Raw genomic sequence first — 21,841 nt, 5'->3', positions numbered from 1 at the left:
TCCTGGAGCCGTGAGGGCCCCGGGCCCGGCTCTGCCTCTGCAGCGCGGGGACACGAAAGCCGAGAACACGACCGGGGATAAAAATAGCAGGCTCGGGAATAGAGTTCATTAAGCATTCGATTGTCTTTGCCCCAAATTATATTCCTGGGAATTTCACTTAAGATCATTTCGTACTGTGTTTGAAAACAAAGCAAAATAAAACAACAGAACCTCAAACTCATCTCAGCCGAGTGCTCCTGGCAGACGTCAGTGTTTTAATTCAGCTTGGAATGGAGGGGACTGAATGCTAAACTGGTTTGTAGCAGGATATAGTCATAAATCAGTCTTAAAATACGGATGCTTTGTTCCCTAATGTGAATGAACCGGTTAGAAATGAAAAAAAAAATCAGAAACAAACAAACAAAAAACCCAAATAACCTGAGATATTTGTTGAATAGTCTGGCACCATCATAGTATAAGCTACCTTAAATTCGGGGAAAATGTGCTCCAATTAGTACCCGGCTTATGCATATTTCAGGGCCCCTTTTCTTCCCCTTATTCTCTCCCCTCCCTTTGCCTCCCGCACACGCACACACCGAAATTTTGAAATTCGACTTTTAACACCTGCTCAAGGAGAAATAGCTTTTCTTGTACAAATCATCATGCTTTATGCCTGTACAAAATTTTGGGTGCACCGGATAGAAAGGATGCGGCCGGCTATCCGCGTTGCTTTGGGGGAGGGCCCAGAGCCCCGCCTCCACCCCCCCCCCATCCCCGTGAGTGAACTGTCTCTAAGTCAACATCCCCTGCTAGATCCCCCTGTCCTCCTCCAAGGTTGGCAGATGTCTGGAGGAACAGACATCTATCCTCCTCCTCTGAGAGGGCTCACCCCTCCTGTCCTTTCCCATCTTTGCCATTCACCCTGCACCCTCCCCAGCCTGGAGGGCAGATTCAAAGTCTTTCTCTTTAAGTCTGATTCAGCAAGAATGTATCTTAAAATTTTAACACACATTCATGTCTCCTTGGGGCAGCAATCCATTGTTTGCAAAATACTACTCACAAGCCTTCAAGGAGGGCCAAGTTTCAAGTTCAAATCCATAGGCTCTCCTAGCAATGAAATAGGGTGCCTGACAATAGGGCAAGCATTCTTTTCCTCTTGAATTGAGAGGCGATTGAACCAGAGGCTGGCGCTGGGCAGAAGGAGAGGCTTGGAACCGAATGTCTCATACATGTCCTGTCTTTGTGGCTCCCTGCCATTCGACTTCTCCGATCCCGTCCCTTCATTTGAGAGACTAGAGTAGTCATACCCGTCAGACCCCCTTAACTACTCATAAGGACAGAAATGTTCTTGTCTCCGTCCACTGTCCTCATTCTTCACAGTATTATTGGAAACGGTTTGAAAACAAATGGAAAATGCACTGACAATGATTTCTGAGGAAACCAAGTAAAGTCAGCCACAATGACCAACTCCCTCCGAGGAAATACCTAGCACCGTCACACCTGCAAGGATCTTTCTACCAACGACGCACCTTCACACCTAATCTTATTGGAGATCTTAGTTTTGGACCCACTGCGGGAAAAGAGCCCGATCAGCCAGCCAGGAGCCACAGCTTCTGCCATTGCATTTGAGGGCATCATAAATCCCTAGAGCAGAGAGACACCTTGGGTCATAGCCATTCCGGAACCTTCATTTATGGAGGTGCAGGCACCCAAGCCTGGAAAGTGGGCAGGGCTCACCCAAGGTCACGCAACTGGTTAGTTGAAAAGGAAGGTGATAGGACGAGGTCAGTCGAGCTCTGCAAACATCACACAGGCCCAGCCCATAGTGCGTGTTGTGACTGGGCATGAAGCTCCCTGGTTGACACCTTACAAGGACAGGTATGGGGCGTCCAAATGTCTTCACCAGACAGAAGGCAGACGGAAGGTTGTCTCCTCCTCCCTGACTCCTTTATCCTTACCGTCAGCCTTCTGGGGACTCCCCCAACCTCCCCATGCCCTCTTGTCTTCTGCCTGGCTTTTAGAACTCTTTCAGTATTTGGTTTGGACTATCTCCTGTTCACCAACTGGGAATAAGTATGAGAATTCCAAGGGAGTGGTTTCCATGGCAACAACAACCTCATGGAAGGTTTCAGAACTTTTCCCTCCTACTCATGGTACTGCAGAAATTCAGAAAGCATAAGGCACAGAGACAAGTGCTAATGATCTGACCTGAATTTGCTGTGGCGTGGCGGGTAGAAGAAAGACAAATGCATTGCGGTCTGCCAGACATTTCTCATCGGCACGCATCCAAATGACTTCCTGGAAGTGAATCATGATCATATTATTGTAATTTTTTTTTTTTTTGTTAGAGGTGGCACTACGTATCAAAGACAGGGTCATTTGTCTTCTACCGTGAAAGGCTCAGCCTCATGCTTTTGAGGGTGGAGAGTTGTTTCCTGGTGCTGTCTTTCGGTCAACCTGGCAGAAATGACGATCGTGTGGATTATGACTCTATACCTGCGATGCAGGTGCAGTGACAGAGTAGCCCATAATCATCAGTATTTAAACACAGATCACCGTGGTCTTAGATGTCTAAATGCCAGGTCTTGACTAGGCAGATGGACTTTGTATCATCATGTGAAGGGCTTTCTCTGGTGATGAGACCCAGGTGTGAGTGGGACTTGACTCCATGCTGGGAGCACTTGGACCAATGGGAGGCAGGGGCCAGTTCCTCCGCATCGCTTCCTGCAGCAGTCGCCACTCTGGGCATGATTTTTCCATACAGTCCATCTGGTGCCATCTCATCAGTTTGAGAGGGTGCACCTGTCCGGCCATCTCTGGGTAGCTTGGAGTTTATAGCAAAGCAGAGCCAGGGAGGTGACATATCACCTTACATTTGCTGCCCACCCTACTTCAATCCTCTCTTCCTTCACTCTCCCCGGCCTGGAATTTCATCCTTCAGTAGGACATTGGCACACACTCAAGCTTTGCCTCCACTGTTTTGTAGGAAATCGAAGCAAAGGCAAGACTTACAGGGTTGATGTAAGCATTGGGGTGGATGAGTCCACAAGAAAGGAAGGTTCATCATCTCATGAGCTTGACATCTTACAGGGCTGACAATGGACACTTTTAAGTTAAAACAAGCTTGGATTTATTACAGCAAATGCAAAGAGATGGCTGGCTTTAAATGGCTGAAGAGTGACTGTCAGGTTTCTAGTATTTTGACATCTGATTTCAGCAGGCAAGGGGGTGGTGCAGTGAGGTGACGGATGGGGCCGAGGAAGCCACCCTAGTTGCCTGAATTGTGTTCTATAAGGGTAGAGCTGCTGCCTCAGTATGGCTAGGGTAAGATCCCCAGGGCTAATCTCCCTGCTCCTCCAAACAGGCCTTATAGGCAAAATGTTTGAACTCACTCTCAGAAGTTATATGGAAAGCTAGGACAGAACACTCTGTGCCACTTCTCCAACTCCTCTAGCATGCACACATGGTACTTATCCGGCATTATGGTGGCCCCATCAACCACCCACACTACTAGTTGTCTTCATGGTACAATGCTTTGAAGACAGATCCACCAGGTAGAAGGGATTACCTGTTGGATTAAATTTGAGGATCCGATGTCACCTCTGCCCATTGTAAACAGAAGGGCTTGGATCACCCAGGTGTTTTCCTGTTGGCATAAGATAGACATGTCCTCATTGTCTTAGCTAGTGAGACCAGCTTCTCATCCATAAATGGAAAACCAGAACATTCCAGAGCCTTCCCTTCAAATGCATCCCTCAACACCGATCCCTGCAATTACAGAAGTTTGTCTGCAAGGATGGTTAGGGTAGGGTGGAGACACAGAACCTCCAGTAGTCCCTCCACTGATGACAAAAATATGGTTCAGAGTGCAAGCCTGGGAATCCTCTTGGACCCTGCCCAGTTGTACCCCTTGGTGATGCTAACAGAGATCTGCTCCACCCAGGCGAGCAGGAACCAAGGCAGGAGAGCTCTCAGAAGGACTCTTGCTTTCCCAATTAGCCTAACTTTGCAAACCCAACAAATCACGAGGTAGAAATGACTCTATGGTAAGGTCTTAACCTTTTAGGTTGACATTAAATTGGAAGAAACTGCTTGTGTTAGAAATAATTACTGCTGATAATGAATACAATTAAGCATAAAAGAATCTTTATAACTCCGGTACCATTTGTGCACTTAGAAATCGGCTCGTATTTTTCCCTTCACAGATGTTACCATAATGGTGTCAACACTTTTATTTCTTTGTCCATAAGCTGAAAATTATGGCTGTTTCATAAATCGGTAACGCGCTCAGATGGAGGCCCAGCTGCGGAGCACATGAGTTCAGGCTCCTGCCCCAGCCTCATGTTTCACGATGACCTCAGCTTCCTGTGTCAATGGGAACCCATGCGAGTAAGTACTTGTAAAACTGGTTTTGAAGAGTGAAGTTAGGAAGAGGTGCTGTGGTGTCAAACATCTGCTTCGTCCATTACCCTCAAATAGGGGCCGGAATGTACCGTAGGGGCAAGAAGCATCAATAAATTAAAATTCTCCTGTGAGCACAGAGCACACTTTCCATGCCTGTGCCAATGTGAGCCGTGTCAAAAGAGAGAGAGAGAGAGAGAGAGAGAGAGAGAGAGAGAAAGAAAGATGCCAAACAAAAGAAGAGAGATTTGGGGACAGTGTTAATTAGAATCTGCTTTTTCTCGTGCAGCTGGTGGGCTTTGCAAAACACAAGCATTTTCATGCCTGTGCGAGACAATGAGAGTTCTGCTCCTTTTGGGAACCAGGTTCTTTCGCCCACCACCACCATATATTCATCAAAATACTAGAAGGATGAAAGAAAGTAAATAAGGTGTCATTGTAGTTAAGGGTGTAGGTTTCAGATGGCATAAATACTCACATAATTATTTATTTTACTTGGACTGCAATACTGTTAGCTGGTTAGGTTGTGTCGCCATACCGGTAACACACATTTCGTCAAAACTAATGTATGTATTAATTATGAAAGAAAAATATATAGAAGCTTAATAGAGTTTCTACGTTTTTAAGTGGGTTGTTTCATGCTGGTATTCGAACTGAACAGTTTGGGTAAGAGACACCCTCCCACCCTTTCTCGCATACGTGGCCTCGCCACCGAGACCCATCTTAAAGCCAGGCCGTCCTCGCTGCCAGAGGAGGGAGACAGGAAGTTGGAAGAGGAATGTTCAGTAATCCTTGAAGCCCGGCCTGTACAGTCTTCTTCCCTCTCACGTCATATATCAGAGAGAGTCCAGACTGTTCACAGCCTCACATCAGTCCTGGTACCGGAGGCCGGGTCTCCGAATGCGCTGTGGTGGGGTGTGTGCTCAGGCAAGGCTGTATGTGCAGCCAGGAGCAGAGGTGGAGTGTGGGGCTTGCATTTGGGAGATTCAGGGTGTACCCTGCAGGGTCACCTGAAGCTCCCTTTTGATATGACCGAGTGCCTGGCCTGTCCTTGCTGGGATGTCTAGAAGGAGCAGACCACAACTATATATACCCCCTCCCTGGCAGCATTTGGCGTGCTCATACCCTAAAGCACCCATCGCTCTCAAACCACAATCTTTTAGAAAGTAACTAAAAATGCCTCAGGCCAAAAACTCTGGATTTTTGCCTCATTTATCCCCTGAATAAATAAGTGGTAGTGGAAAAATAGTGCCTCCCCACCCCAGTTGGTCTTACTCATCCAGGAAGACTGAATTTATTCTTTGCATGTCCTTCTAAAAATTCTGATTTTAATCTGAGATGATGAATTAGAGGGCTTATTCACCTTATACAAAATTATTCAAAACAGACAGTGAAGTAAATTTAAAGGCTGTGTATATATTTTTTCTATCCCTGAGAACAAGTACTGTTTGGGGGAAGAAAAAAGAGTAGATTTTAATCTGTTTGCCCTTTGAAATGACCATCAGCAACCTCCTTCCAATCACCTGTGCCCTGTGATCGTGATCCTGGGAGCTGGCTTCATGAGTTTGGGGCTGTTTGCATTGCCACCAGACTACCCATAAAGACTCTGTTAGCCCACGTGCCTTCATAGTTTCTAATTGGCTTCTTGACCAAAGGGAATGTTCAGTAAATATTTGGCTTCAAAGTCATTGTTCTTCACCACCATACTTAAGTGAGATTAGCTCATTCAGGCAAACTTGGGTTTCAATCTCAACTTTACCATTTAACAGTAGAGTGACCTGGGCAGGCAGTGTGTAACACCCCCAACCCTCATGATCTCCATACGGAAAATGAGGCTAATTGTGCCCAGAGGATTGTGGGTAGGATTGAAGGTGTCAATGCAGAGTTATTTGCATTGTGCTTAGAACCTGGAGGTACTTTCTAGTAGTACCTGTTATTCTTGTTGTTATTACTAATATTTTAATCACAAGTTAAAAAAAGATTTCTTGTCAGTTTCTCTCTCTCTCTCTCTCTCTCTCTCTCTCTCCCCTCCACCTACCTTGGTGTGATTATGGTTAAACCAATGTGTCTCAGATAGTTAAAGACAGATAAGAAGCTTAACCTGAGTGCTGTGTGGTACTCTGATGTTATCTAGGTTACTCTTGTGTGTTATTATCAATCATTCCAAAGTGTGCAATGTATATTTCGTTCTCAGTGTCCTATATAACAATTTAAGGGACATAGAGCCTAAGTGGAGCCAAAATCTTCTGAAGTTATTATGGATCAGAAAAGTACTGGAGAAGCCAGGGACACACACAGTGTGACTACATGGTTCCTGATTTTTTCCACACGGACCCCTGTCCCTCACTGCTCTGACATTCATTAGAGTTCCACACACACATCCAAAGAGTCAGATACACAAAATAGAAGCAGTACCTCCAGCTCCAACAAGACTTTAGCTCTTGAGAGGGCAGTATGAATGCATGCTTTTTTAAAAATTAAAAAGAAATTAAACAGAGTGTGAGTTGGGGAATAAGAGAGAGAAAAAGACACAAAATCCAAAGCAGGCTTCAGGCTCTGAGCTGACAGCACAGACCCTGATGCGAGGCTTGAACTCATGAACTCATGAACTCATGACCTGAGCCGAAACCGTACATTTAAGTGACCAAGCCACCCAGGCATCCTGCATACTTTCTAGTAACATATTAGAGTTGAAATTTCCAAATATAACTATGAATTGTTTCATTTCTTCTTTCAGTTTTGTCAATTTTTATGTATTATTTTTTTAAGTTTATTTATTTATTTTTTTATTTATTTTGAGAGACAAACACAGCATGGGCAGGGGTGCAGAGAGAGAGAGGGAGACAGAATTCCAAGCAGGCTCTGCCCTGCCAGTGCAGAGCCTGATGTGGGGTTTGAACCCACGAAACCATGAGATCATGACCTGAGCCAAAACAAAGAGTCAGACACTCAACCAACTGAGCTGCCTAGGCTCCTGGATTTTTATGTATTTTTGAAGCTCTATTATTAACTGCATACACATCTAATAAAGTTGTATCTTCTTGATGAAGTCATCTCTTTATTATTATCTAATGCTTGTCTTTGTCCCTTGTAACATTATTTACCAAAATTTACCCAATATTAAAATAGCAATTCCAGCTTTATTTTAGTTTTTAATTAGTGTTACTTGATATTTATTTTCCATTCTTTTACTTTTAACCCTTATGTTTATATATTATATATACATATATACATATATACATATATGCATATGTATATACATACATACATATATACATATATATGTATATATAATATAATATAATATAATATAATATAATATCTTTATATTTCTAAGTGGATATTTTATCAATAGCATAAAGTTAGGTCTTGCTTTTTTTGTCCAATGTGACAATCTCTGCCTTTTAATTGGGGTGTATAAACCATTTACATTTAATGTAAGTACTGATAAAGTTGGGTATAGTACTAATATAGTTGGGTGCTATTAGTTTTATATTTATCCCGCTTATTTTTTGTTTCTTTTTTCTCATTTACTGTTTTCTTTTGGATTATTTTTTATAATTCAAATTAATCTCCACAATTGGTTTGTTAGTTGTATCATCTTTATTTTTTTATAGGCTACTCTAGGGTTTATGATATACATTTTTACCTTTTCTCGGTCACCTTGAAATACTATTATGTGACTTCAAGTAGACATACTGATCTTACAACAATAAATTTTCATTTCTTCTCTCTCATCCTTTGTGCTAGGTTGTTATACAATTTATTCTACATATGCTATAAACTCATAATATATTTTTACTTTGTTTGCCTTACACAAACATCCTTTAATTAAATTAAAAATATTAAGGAATTATTTCATATTTACCAACATTTTTACAATGTTTTTGGAGGTCTGCATGCATTTGTGTAGAACTTAAGTCTTATCTGGTATCATATTGCTTCTGTCTGAAAAACTCCCATTTATTTATTTATTTATTTATTTATTTATTTATGTGGTGTGTTTCTGACAATGAATTTGCTCAGCTTTTTTTTTTTCTATGAAATAGGATTTGTTTTGCTTTCCTTTGAAAAGGTATTTTTACTGGCTATAAAATTATTGGTTAATAATGCTTTTTTCCTTATTACTTTAAAAATGTCACTATTATTGCTTGCTTTCAAAGTGTCTGGCATGAAGTCTCTGATATTTCTCATCTTTGTTTCCTTGTATATAATATTTCTATTCTTTGGCTGTCTTCAAGATTTTCACTGTTTTTTTAAATTTTTTTTATTATTTTTTTTATGATTTGACCATGATGTATCAAAGTGTTTGTGTGCATATATGTGTGTGTGTGTGTGTGTGTGTGCTTAATTTATTTTCCTTGGAGTTCTTTGAGCTTCTTGGTTCATGTCTTGCTTGCCTTTTACTAATTTTCAAAAATATTTGGTCATTATCTCTTAAAATATTTCTTCTGTCCCATTCCCTTTTTAACCTTCTAGGACTGTATCAGTACATTAGAACATTTGATATTGTCCTACGTGTCTTGGGAGTTATGTTCTGTTTCTCTTCCCTGTTTCTACTGCTTTTTTGCCTCTATTTGTTTTTCACTCTGGATATCCTCTATTGATTTAGCTTAAAAATCACTATTTTCTTGTTTTTATTATTGCTATTACTTTTATTGTCTAGTTTCCCATTGTGTCAATTGAAGGAAGACTTTATTACTGATATCATGTTTTCTATTTTCTACCATTTCTATTTGACTCTGTTTTCTAATCTCCATCACATACTTTTTCATTAGATCCTTAATGTATTGATTATAGTTATTTTGAAGCTCCTATTAGCATCAATATTTTGTTCATCTCTGGGTCTCTTTCTATTTACTATCTTACCTCTTAAAAGTTTTTTTGGCTCTCTTGCTTGTGCACATGTGGGCACACAAGCTCATACATGTATTTTGTCATTTTTGATTGAATGAAGGACATTAAGTGGAGGAGAATAGTAGATACTGATGTATGCTCCAAATGGGCATACCTCCTCCTCTGCTGGGTCATTATTGTGGTGTGCTGAGTCAATCTAGTCACTAAGTGGATTGTTTTCAGGTTTTATTGTTGCTACAGTTGTATTTAGTACACCGAAGACTAGAACTTCCTCCACTGATGGGCTGGTGCAATCTTTTTCCTTGTCAGGGCTTTGGATGCCCAAGTGTTTTTCAGTGTCCCTGTCACATCTTCAACTTTCAGCAACTTCTACACTCCACAGTTCAGGAAGACTACTATTCGCATAAGGCTCAGAATGAGATGAGGGGGTGATTCTCAGCTCTCCTGGTTGAGCCTTAGTCTTTGGCAGGCTCTGTACATGTGTACTTTAAAAGGAGATTCCTTAGTGTTTCTGCCTGTCTCCACTGGGCAGCCAGACTGCTATATATCTGAAAGAGTGTCTTTAGTGGGGGAGTGTTTCCTGCCCTTCTTCTAGAAGGAGACTTCAAGGTTCCTGTTTGGAGCATGGAGAAACATATTTTGTTTCTACCTCCTCTATATAGATAGTGGGTCTTTGCTTGTGTCCTGGGGTGAGGTAGGGATTTCCTGTCCCTTCCTCAGTGGTTTAAGACATTTCCTTAATATGACATAAAGTTCTGGGAAGTAGGGGTTAGTGCATATGTACCAATGAGTGGGACCCATATAGGTCTTCTCTCTTACTCCATAGTTTCTTGCAAGCTCCTAGTACTGGCCTGTGGAAAGAGCTTGTGAGGGCTTGTGGACTCCCTTCATGTTCAAGGCTCCCAAGGATTTAAAATGCTAATTGTAGCCCACTCTTGGTCTGTAAGAGTTTGTTAAAATTTCAGCTTTTCCTTTTTTACTTGCTTTCATGGTATCTGCTTCTTTTTTCCATGCACTGCCAAAGGTAAAACCATTAGGATAGCTTATGTCTCCTAGGAGAGGCTTGCCACCATTCAAAACTCAGTTCACTTAGTTACCTTGTGACATCAACTCAAGAAAATGTAAGACTTATAGATTATCCTATCTTTTTTTCTCATTGTTTGGGTGGGAGTAAAGACCTATTGAAGCTTCCTACATCCTAAATGGAAGCAAACTCCTAGACAGAGGAAACTGGTAAAATGACTTATCTCAAGCTCTGAAATGGAAGAATGGTAATGACTCACTTGGGAGTCTTGAAGCTGTGCATTTAGAGTATTTCTGCCTTGTCTTTTCTGTGCCTCTGCAAACTCACCCCCTTCTCTTGCCTTTATTTTTACTATGTCCTCTCTACTTGTGGTCCTTCTAATAATGGGAGAGTTTTAGTAGAATTGGTCACCATACAAATAGATGCAAAGATGGTGTGCATTTTTAATCATTTCTTTTTAATTTAAAAAAATCAAATTCCATACTACAAATTATTCTCAATTGTCTTTTATTTTGGTGGCACCTGCTTTGTTAGCTACTCCAGGGGAATAAATATTTGGCTTGGCTTTTGGGAAGAACAGAGAATTGTCATAAAACTTATCCTGCAAATATGCTAAGAGAAGTGACAGGTTTGCTTCGCAAACACATGGTAGTTTTCAATGATGATAGTATCCCAGAGAAGAGATGAGTAATGCCATTACACAATAGTTGTTAGATAATTATTTGCAGATAATCCATGTTTCCATCTCTGGAAGACATTATTATGTTCAGAAAATTTTTGGAATATCTGGTACTTACTATTTCTGTAAATTTTGTGCTTTTTGCCCATCACATTATTTTGCACTGTGATAAAAATTCAAATTAGAGTGTGAATGAGTATATTGAGAGGAATTTGGGCTCCCACATGGATTGATGAAATAGTCAACTAGACATTCCTGTAGTGTCATTACCTTTGTTGTTCTGTGAGTGTAGCTGTGTCTAGTTGGTTTTCTAGCAGTAAAGTGCTTATTAGAAATTTGAGAGAAGTTGGGGATGGGTTGATGTCTGTAGATAAAGATTTGAACATATGGTTTTTAATGTAACAATTTGTATTTCAACATTTTAATGGTAAACAAATGTCATTTAAGGGCTCAACATAGACATGCCAGTGGTCATGATAACATGGAGCCCACCAACCCCCAAGAACTTGATGGACACTTTTCTCAAGCCCCCCCTCCTCCATCTTGTCTCAACATTATCCTTAAATAGCTTTTCTGCCTTGATTTCCTGTCATGGGCTGCAACACCCATGTCCACCAGCCCCCAGTCTGGAGCTAAGACTTAATTACCTCATTCCTCAACAGCCACACCAGCAACCAATTCTTACTGATTCTCCATTCTCTTCTTCCTGTCTGTGGTCTATTTCCTCTCCTGCCCATATTTCAAATCATTGCTCTTTCTCATCCACAGATGGAATAGCTTTCTGATCAGTCTGCCTTCCCTACATCTCAGACTTCTCCAAATCTCCCTCTATCAAGTGCCAAAACAAACTTTCAAAACTGTAAACCTGACCATGTTACCATCTTACCTAATTCTTTGGTATTTCCCCCTTGAGTACAAGATGCAGTCCAAATTCCCCATAGTCTGGCCCCTGAGCATATCCTCAGCCTCTGCCCTCACCACGGCCCCACCTCCTAACTTCTACTCCCAGCTAAGGCCCAACTAAAGGAACTTGGCTGCTTCACACTTCCATGGCTCTGCTCCTGCTGTCAGCCGGGCTGCTCTTCCACTGTTCATTTGCCTGTTGAATTCCTGCTGCCTTCAGAGACCGGTTCTATCTCTTCCTCTGAGAGGCTCTCCTGTCCTCTCCTTTTTCTTTCCCATCACCTACCCTCAACACTCTGCTATAAGCCACCAATGCAATCAGTAAATGCACACCTTTATCAATGGCTCATGATAATTCATTGCATTTGTTGGTTTGATGTCCGTTGTCTCCTGGTATATGCAAATCCTTTGCCCTTTTACGGGGGGCAGGTGGGTGGAGTTGGGGACAATGGTTGTATCTTACTGCATTTTATATCAGGGACTTTTCATGGTACTTCCTGCTCTGTTCCTTCTTTTATGGAATGTTTCTGGGTCGTTTCAGTCTTCCTAAGACGTTAGGCTGTGCTTGACATGCTCACAAATGCCATATTGTACTCTGCAGGATCCAGTCCTTCCTCAAAATCATTTCTGCACTTCAGTGGCTTTCTGGATAATTCCACTCAGATGGATCACACAGGCATCTTGACTATGAACAAACTGAAGTCACTTTCTCTGCCTTTCTTATCCCCATGCCCTTCACATCTTCCCCATGGTTTTGCCCCACGGGTGATGCAATGTCACCACCATTAACTTTCTGGTGTTATCTAGACCTCTGAGGCAGCCTCAGTCCTTTCTTTTGAGTCCTTCTCCCCGAGTCTCTGCATCAAGTCGATTCACTTCTGAAACCTCTTATATTGGCCCCTTCCTCGCTTAGGTAATTGCAATAACTTCCTGGCTGGTGATCTTGTTCCTGGTCCTCCCACTAGCCCAATCACCTTCCAGCTGTCTATTAGTACCATCCAGCCGTCTATTATATATATATATATATATATATATATATATATATATAAATCCCAGACTCCTTCGCCAGGAAAACAGGGCCCTTTTCAGGTGGCCACATTGGGTTTAGTCTCTACTCCTCTGCACTCTGCAGGCTCTAAGCTTTGATCTCGCAGGACTCTCTCCCAAGTACAACGTGAGCGGCCCAGACCCATCATCTGCACTGACTGTACCGTGCTCCTGTTCCCGTAACACTTTCTTCTCATTTCTCCACCTTGAAGACCCTGACCTCATATTTAATATCCTGTGAAAATATCACCCCTCCCCCATGAAATGATCTGTGACTTCCCCAACAAAGTCAGCACTTTCCTTCTCTAGGTGCCGGGGAGCTTGCATATATACCTCCAGTGAGAATGTATCACACAGTATTGCAGTTTCTCTCGTTGGCCCAGGAGGTGCCTGGGGACCCGGACTGTGTCTTGCTCACCCAGACACTCTCAGTGCCTTGCACAACGCCTGGAATCACAGGTACTCAAATATCAAACTCAAGTGTGAATTAGAAAGATCAAGGACCTGGGGTTGGCCGTTGTAGGAAGAGAAAGGGGGTGTGGTTAGGGAGAGAAAGTGCAAGAACAGATGAGGACCGAACTTGCACTGAGGTGTTTGTTTATTTGTTTTTGATCATAAAACCTTGGGAGAAGGGCTGAAAAGAAAACATGGTTCTTAATGAGTCACCTTTTCCCATCATTCCTCTTCCTGGGGAAGGAGCCAAAGTATATTTAGAAGGACTGTAAAGCTCCCAGGTAAAGTTTAAGATTTTAGGGCAAATCAAGAAGGTTTTGCCTTTTTTTTTTTTTTTCTGGCACGTGGCTTAACAATTACACTCCGTGGGTCCTCAAGGACTCTTCCAGTTCCCGGGTTCAGCAGGAGAGTCTCAAGTAAGTCTTTGAAATAAGGAAGTCCACGACAAGATGTCACTTTTCAAGGAGTAAGGGAACCCATACAGATGCATTCTGTGTATGCTATCACCTGGATTGCTAATGACAAGCCCGCTGCTGGCTGATAGACTTCATTCATGGCACCGAAGGGGGCCAGGGAGGAGGGAAGCCAAGCCAAAGTGGGCGGGTTGTGGAGTCTGAAATCAAAGTCAACAGCGAAAAGAAAGATCTGAAAAGAATAACATTGGAGCTCCTCATTTCTTTTCCTTTCAGGCTTTATGGCACCTTTGAAGAAACAAAAGCTTTACAGAGAAAAGGCTGGTTTGGCAGAGGAGCCTGGCTCCCCCACCCCCCTCACCCCTCCTTCAGCTCACTTTCCTGTGTTCCTGGAGCTTTTCTCTGTTGAAACAAACAAAACACTTATAGGTGCCATATTGGGGCTTCATCTCTGCTTCTCTTTCCTCCCATCTCGAATAGTTCTGGAAATAGGGACATTGACAGACCCAGTGTGCCGTGCTCAGTGCTTCTCAACCTCCCCTCTTCCTCTCTCTCCCTCTCCCCCTCCCTATCCCTCTCTTCCTCTTTCTCAACCTCTCTCCTCTCTCTCCCCTCTCCCTCCCCCTCCCCCATCTCTCTCCTTCTGTTTCTCTCCCTCCTCCCCCCCCATTTCCCTCTCTCTCCCTCCTTCTTTCTCTCCCCTCCTCTTTCTCTCTCTCACTCTCTCCCCCTCTTTCCCCATCTCTCTCCTCTCCCTCTCCCCCTCCCTGTTTCTCCCTGATGTAATGTCTCTGAGTTTGTCTGGCTCCAGCTGTCCTCCCCTTGAAGTGGAAGGAAAACAAGAGGGGTCAGTTTGAAGACACAATCGCGACATTATTCCTAAGACCCCATTTTGCTCCAGTGGCTCTGTCGGACCCATGATAGGATGGTCAGGTCTTCAATAGAGTCTCTCACTTGGAGGATCACATTTACCGTTGTCTCCTGGCTGCTCTTCATAGTGAGACATTGGAAATCCGCAGGCAGACAGAGCCAACTGGGCAGAAAGTTTGGAATTCTGAAATGCTGCTGAATTAAGCCAGGGACTAGCCTAGCTAATTTGCTGATTTACTCAGCTCGACCCGAATGAATTTCTGTGTAAACGAAATTTATGAAGAAGTCTCTGAATAATTCTATTAAATGAAATGCCAGGCTTTTATTTTCCATTTTATGACATTTTCTGAACACTGTGTATTCCAATCATATTGAAACATTTTGTTTTCAGGCTCTGTAGAAAGTGCTGATGGTTGAACCTCAAAAGAATTGAAGGGTTAGTTCATAAATGAGGAAAAAGCCAGCGGCATTTATCCAAAGTTTGTTTAACTACCCTAACCTCATGGGCCTGTAAAAATTCAACTGAAAATCATTGAGAAGAGGTCCTCCCATGAGATCCCTTGGCTCTTTCTGCTTCTGCTTGGATCAGAAATACCATGAGAGTCTCTCTCTTTTCGTTCTTTCTTTCTTTCTTTCTTTCTCATGCAACATTTCAACACTCTTGGTTCCATTTGCAGATGGAAAAGAGTGGCGGGGAAAAAATGGGAGAAAAACATGGTTGAACTTTCCTTAACCTAGAAGTTCTTGCAGATTTTACATGGAATTTCAAGCCAGAATACCCCTGGTTGAGGCCAGATGTGTCTGCCTAGGAAATGGAAAGGGGTCCCCTCCATGGAGGTTCTGGTAGAAGATGGCTGTTTCAGATCAAGTCTAGGATACCTGACAAGGGAACGTGGGCTCTGATCTCAGCACCCATCAGCCTAACCTCCCTTCTGGGGCAAGGGAAACAGAAACAGGATTATTTATCCAACTAGACCAGAGTTCTTTTGTTCATGGAATAGCATATTTCATATCAGTCATTTAGAAGGAGAGACTGTGTGGGTAGATGGATTGCAAAAATAGCCACAACCCTCATATCTATGGACATGGAAAGTAGATTAGTGGTTGTTGAGGACGGGGCTAGAGGGGAAGCTAGAGGGAAATGGGAGTGTTTGCTAATGGGTATGGGATTTCTTTCTGGGGTTAAGAAAATATTCTAAAATTGATTGTGGTGATGATTGCATAATTCTGTAAATATACCAAAAACCATTGAATTGTACCCTTTAAATGGGTGAATTGTATGGTATGCGAATTATATCTCAATAAAGCTGTTATATTGAGAACAATAATCACAATCCTTCACTTGTCTCTGGGTCCATGCCCTTTGCAATGTGACTTTGCAGCTTTTCCCACCAAGGGATGTAGTCTGTTGACTGGGCTACCTAATGAGGCTGGTTGGCCCACAGAACATGGTGGAAGTGAGCACGTGCCAGTTCTGAGCTCTACTTCTATGGAAGTGCTGCAGGCTTCTGCTCACTCTCTTACTCTGCTGTCTTCAGTCTGAAGGCTTCATGGGCCAGCCCCCTGGAAGGTGAGGGACCTGTGAAACAGACAAGCATCATCCCAGTCAAGGCCACCATAGGCAGCTGGCAGGTGTGCACATCCAGCCGAGTTAGCCAAGCCCATCCGAAGCAGCTGGACCACTCACTGAGCCATAGACTCCTGAGGCATAAAAATTGCTGTTGCTTTATGACAGGCATTGGGGCAATGCCTGACTGTTATACGTGGCAATCTCTCTGAGGTTCGAGAAGCATGGGGAGGGAGAATGCGCATATTTGCACTGGTTACCCAGTAGGCCAATAATTTCACTCAGATTTCCAAGGCTCTGACCAGGGCTTGCATTTTCTCCTGCTAAATCTCCTTGAAAGGGTAATGAAACTCATCCTTGATTAGGTAAGTGCTGGTGATCATTAGACGTTTGCTCTCTGATGGCATGAGCATTACACTGACCTTCAGGAGCTTCTGGAGAGGAAAGTGCAGGGCCACCCGCAGTCCGTGGCCTTGTCTGTTAACATGAGAAGGACTGGGAGGCAGCTCCATCACATCAGTGGGGACAAGTGGGATTTGTCACACACGGGTCACACCTACAGCATCCTGATGTGTCTGGCATGGCCCACTCTTAGAGACAGGGGAGACATTGGCTTGAACAGGTGTAAGGAAGGTCCATGACACTCACATAGGACATTCTTTGTGAAAGCCCCTCTTCATCAATGCCACAGGGTGGCTGGGGAGGTGGAGACATAGCCCAAGTGCTGCAGGGGTGGGGCCATGTGAGAAACAGGGAGGGAGAGGTCAGGGGTGGCTTCGTCTGGGAGGCACACTTCTTAGGAGCTGAATGGTATTAAGGTGTTAAGTTTTGTGAGCACGAAAGTGGACATGACATGAGCCAGGTTCTAGAGACAGATAAGAATGGAACACACACACAAGTGCATGAAAATGCCTCAAGTCCCCGCTGCCCAGTAGAACCTTCTGCCCTGATGGTGTGGATACTGAGGCAAACCATAAGAGACTCTTAAGTACAAAGAACACACTGAAGGTTTCTGGAGGAGTGTTGGGTGGGGGGTGGGTTAAGTGGGGGATGGGCACTTAGGAGGGCACTTGCTGGGATGAGCGCTGGGCATTGTATGTAAGAGACGAATCACTGGGCTCTACTCCGGAAGCCAAGACTAGACTATGCACTGTGCACTAGCTAACTTGAATTTAAATTAAAAAAAATAAACAAAATAAAATCTTGTTTCAGTAAGTTAAAAAAAAAAAAAAAGAAATGTGGCTGGTATGACTGAGGAATCAAATTTTAAATTTTATTTACTCTTAACTACTTTCAATTTAAGCTTAAATAATCACATAGGGCCACCGGCTAGTATATAGGACAGCACAGCTGCATTCAAGGTATAGACGCATATCTTCAAAATTTTTATTTTCTGCTGTAACAAATACTGCAGAGGCGGTTCTGTTCAGAGAAGCATTGGGCTGTGATTTAGTCCTAACTAACTTCTATACCCCCAACCGCCCAAATCCCTTCCATCTATAAGAGAGAAGCTTTTTCCTGGTCAATGAGACCCAGCACTCAACATATATATGTGTTTATTCGATGCCTGTGTGTATAGGCAAAACACATTTAAAACAACAGAAAACGAGTAGGTGATGGGCATTGAAGAGGGCACCCGTTGGGATGAGCACTGGGTATTGTATGGAAACCAATTTGACAATAAATTTCATATTTAAAAAAATAAATAAAATGAAATGAAATGAAATGAAATAAAACAACAGAAAATGTACACACAGTTCCTTTGAGCCTCTCTGTTTAAAAGTTGCAAAGTTGAAATGCAAGCATGGCTTTGACAGCATTTTGGGGCAAAATTATTTAAATTAGAAACTATGGATTTACAAGAAACAGTGAATCGTATGCATTTGGAGAAGGCTCCTCTTAATTTTAGACACTGGCAAGTCTGATTTCTGTTGTCATTGAAGGTGATGTAATTGTGTCTTAATAAGCAAAATTATTAAAGGATTTATGAGCTTTCATTTGTGAAACCCAGGGAGAAAAGGTCAACAAGGATTTCCCCCCTACAAATCTCTAAAGAATTTGAATTTAAAATGAATCTCGGTCGACAAGGAAAAATGTAAAATCAGAAAGACAGAAACCAACCAAAAAAAAAAAAAAAGGAAAAAAAAAAAACCCTTAATTTATGTTGACTTCATTATTCTCTAGATTAAAAGCAACTCAACATAAAATGAGGACTTTGAGTTCAAACTTTTAAGGAATTCACATATTTGCATCAATTTTTAAAAGGTTTTATGACTAATGAACTTGGATTTCTTTTGGCATGGCATAAAATCCATTTGTACAGTTTTTAATTAAGAATTCAGCCTATGCAATTAAAATTAAGGGTAGGGACTTCATCTGATGTCCTATGAGAACGCCAGTCGAAAAAATTATGGTAATGCTGTGTGTCCTAAAAGCCTTCTCTGAGTGCCACAAACACGTGGTGAGGAATTAGCCCTTCTGCATGATGAGGATTTGTTTAAAGTTGATAATTAGGAACATTTAATTTTGATGTGTTAGGGCCTTGTTTACCACTAATCTCCCTGGCATTTGCTGTGGGCTTGGGAACCAGCACTAAGGATCATCTAAAATTGAGCTCAGAAAGTATAGACTGGGTCAAACTCACAATCCATAATGCAAATACTGCAGTTTTTACATAGACAGGGGAATTCCTAATGTGGGTTTTAATATTTAAAGTTACCAGTGCCATTATTGAGAATATTAAGATGCTTTCATGTCGAACTGATTAAAATTACATTTAGAATAATGAATGACGTGTAAAGTACAAATACCCACCCACTTCCATTTTTTTTTTAAGTATAAACAACTCTAATGGAAAGTCTTCCAAGGTATACTTTGGGGAGACGAGCTACAGGGTAGAAACCCAGGACCAGAGGGTCCTATGAGGTGGTCTACACAAGCCAGGGGACTCAGGGCTTTCCAGAGACGAGACTCAAAGGGAAAGTGAACCCTCCCACCCCCCAGAGCTCGGTATTAATTTTCTTCCCAATCTCTGGGAGATTGAAGATACCTATTACAATAGGCCTTTCTATCTGGTGGAGGTGCCACCAGATGGAGTGACCAGATCTGCCCAGGTCGAGTGACTCTGAATGCCGTTCATTTCTTTAAGCAGTAGGACACAGCTCTAAGTGCATTGTGTGGGCTGCTCTCTCCTGCCAAAGCTGCGTCCTGTCCTTACAGAAACCATCTTGGTTCCATTCTCCATGGTGTGGGTCACACTCACAGTTTGGTGCTTCTGGCATTGACACTCACGACACAGAGGTACCAGCCTCCCCAGGTAGCCCTGGCCGTGAGCAGGATTAGCTGAGACCCACGCCTTGGTAAGGCTTCCCGTCCCTTCTTAAGAGACTTCCTTGAGTGTCCCTATAAATAGCTCACCAAGCCACCCTAATCCTGCAGCCAAAGCACCAGGACCTGCCAGCTCTTCCCTCTGTGCCCCCATCCCATGTGCTCCCTTGCGCAGCAGAGTGAGCTGGGCTCCCCAGAAAGAGTTCTAGGGTGAGCTGAAGCCAGCCCTGCACAGAAAATGAAGATGCCACCACTGTGTCCCCCATCCAGCCCATCAGCCTCTCTTTTATCATTAGAATGACCTGTTTAATTGTTATTCATAGAGTACTTTTTAGCTCATTTATTTTTCTGAGAGAGAGACAGAGGCAGAGCGCGAGCAGGGGAGGGGCAGAGAGAGAGGGAGACACAGAATCAGAAGCAGGCTCCAGGCTCCGAGCTGTCAGCACAGAGCCTGATGCGAGGCTTGAACCCATGAACCCTGAGATCATAACCTGAGCCTAAGTCGGATGCTTAACCAACCGAGCCACCCAGGTGCCCCATATAGAGTGTATTTTTAAAGAAATTTTTACATTTACAGAGAAATGACTGAAAAGTACAGAATTCAGCTTGGCCCGGCTCCCCGGTCTCCCTGTAAGAAACATTTCACTTTAATGTGGTCCATTTGTTAGAATTGAGAAAGCAATATTGACACTTTACGATTAACTAAAGCCTATGGTTTACATTAGGGCTCCCTCATGGTGCTGCACCTTCTATGGGTTTAGATAAGTGTGCAATGGGCAGGTAGCCACCATTAAGGTATCATACACAACATTTCCCTGCCCTTAAAATTCTCCATACTCCACTTATCCATACCTCCCTCCCTGCCTGTTAAAAACTTGATCGTGTCATTCCCCTGTTTAAAATTATTAAATTAAAACTACTCCCCAGAACCTCCTTCCTCTATCAGGCACAAGCCTTTTATACTGTCCATCCTGCCTTCACCTGGAGGAGTTATTTATTACACAAAGCCCAAACCCCTTAGCTGAGGGTGCTAAAAATCTCACGCTCTCCCCGGTCCCTGCCTACCTGTCTGGCTCCTTCCATCCCACACCCTCACATCCAATGAAGTGTTGTAGATGAAGGCGTCGACCCTTCCCTAGGATATAGCTGGGCTGGAACCCACTCCTTCCCTCTCCAGCTGCCTGACCCCGAGAGGACAAACTACTTGGGACATCAGAAAAGATCAATCAGACACTGAGAAAATATTTGCAACAAAACAGCAAATGCATCCGAATCGTGTAGTTTGTGCGTGTTTCTTTTATTCATTTACCAAGGCTTGAAAAGTGCCAGCTGATATTCCAGGACATCAGCATCCAAGCTTTAAGATGTTAATATCATCCTCCTTGTCTTGGAAAGTCTATATCTCCATTAACTCCTATAAATAAAAACAATATTTATTTACAAGTTGCTTTCCACACCAATTTAAGTGCCCACTGAGGGAGTACTTGAGTGTCATCTTAGAGTTCACTTAACAGCACTGGTTTCTGTTGTTAAAACATTTGCCAATCTGACATCCAAGACCCTGTTCTGTTTTGGTTCACAATTACTAGATTATGAATGGGTTTTCATGACGATTGCCCATTGGTTTCTCCTACGAGTTACCATTTGATAGACATAATGCTTTCCTCAAATAAGATCCTTTGACCACCCCTTACATTTTAAAACTTTGTTGTATTCATATTGCATTGACTATCTGGGATATTCTCTCCTTGTAACTGACTTTAAAGGAAGTGCTGGTAATATGTTGCCGTTGGGGATTAGGCTTGCTTTTTGTTTAGGAATGGTCTCTTTCATTAGGTTAAGAAAGTTTTCTCCTGGGGCACCTGGGTGGTTCAGTCCCCCACATCGGGCTCTGTGCTGACAGCTCAGAGCCTGGAACCTGCTTCGGATTCTGTGTCTCCCTTTCTCTTTGCCCGTCTCCTGCTCATGCTCTGTCTCTCTCTTTTAAAAATAAACATTAAAAAAAAATTTAAACAACAAAGTTTTCTCCTATTTCTTGTTAGTTAAGAATTGTTTGCTTAACAGGAGTGGTGGTTTATTCAGTGCCTTCTGAAACTACTATGATGATCACATCTAAAATGTTATTTTTCTGTTAATTTGTTAATGTGGAACGGATATTTATAAATGTAGCACCATTCTTTCATTCCTGGAAAAAAACCTGAGTTCGGTGGACATTGGATTATCTTCTAGTCTTTATGACCATGTGAGGTTGGGATTTCCTGTTCTTGAAGGTCTGGAAAAATTCACTCTTACGGCTGTCTTTGGCTCTAAACTATCTGGGA

The sequence above is a fragment of the Leopardus geoffroyi genome, chromosome D2 (genome assembly GCF_018350155.1).
Source record: "Leopardus geoffroyi isolate Oge1 chromosome D2, O.geoffroyi_Oge1_pat1.0, whole genome shotgun sequence".
NCBI classification, from domain to species: domain Eukaryota; kingdom Metazoa; phylum Chordata; class Mammalia; order Carnivora; family Felidae; genus Leopardus; species Leopardus geoffroyi.
Note: the sequence above shows the minus strand (reverse complement) of the source record.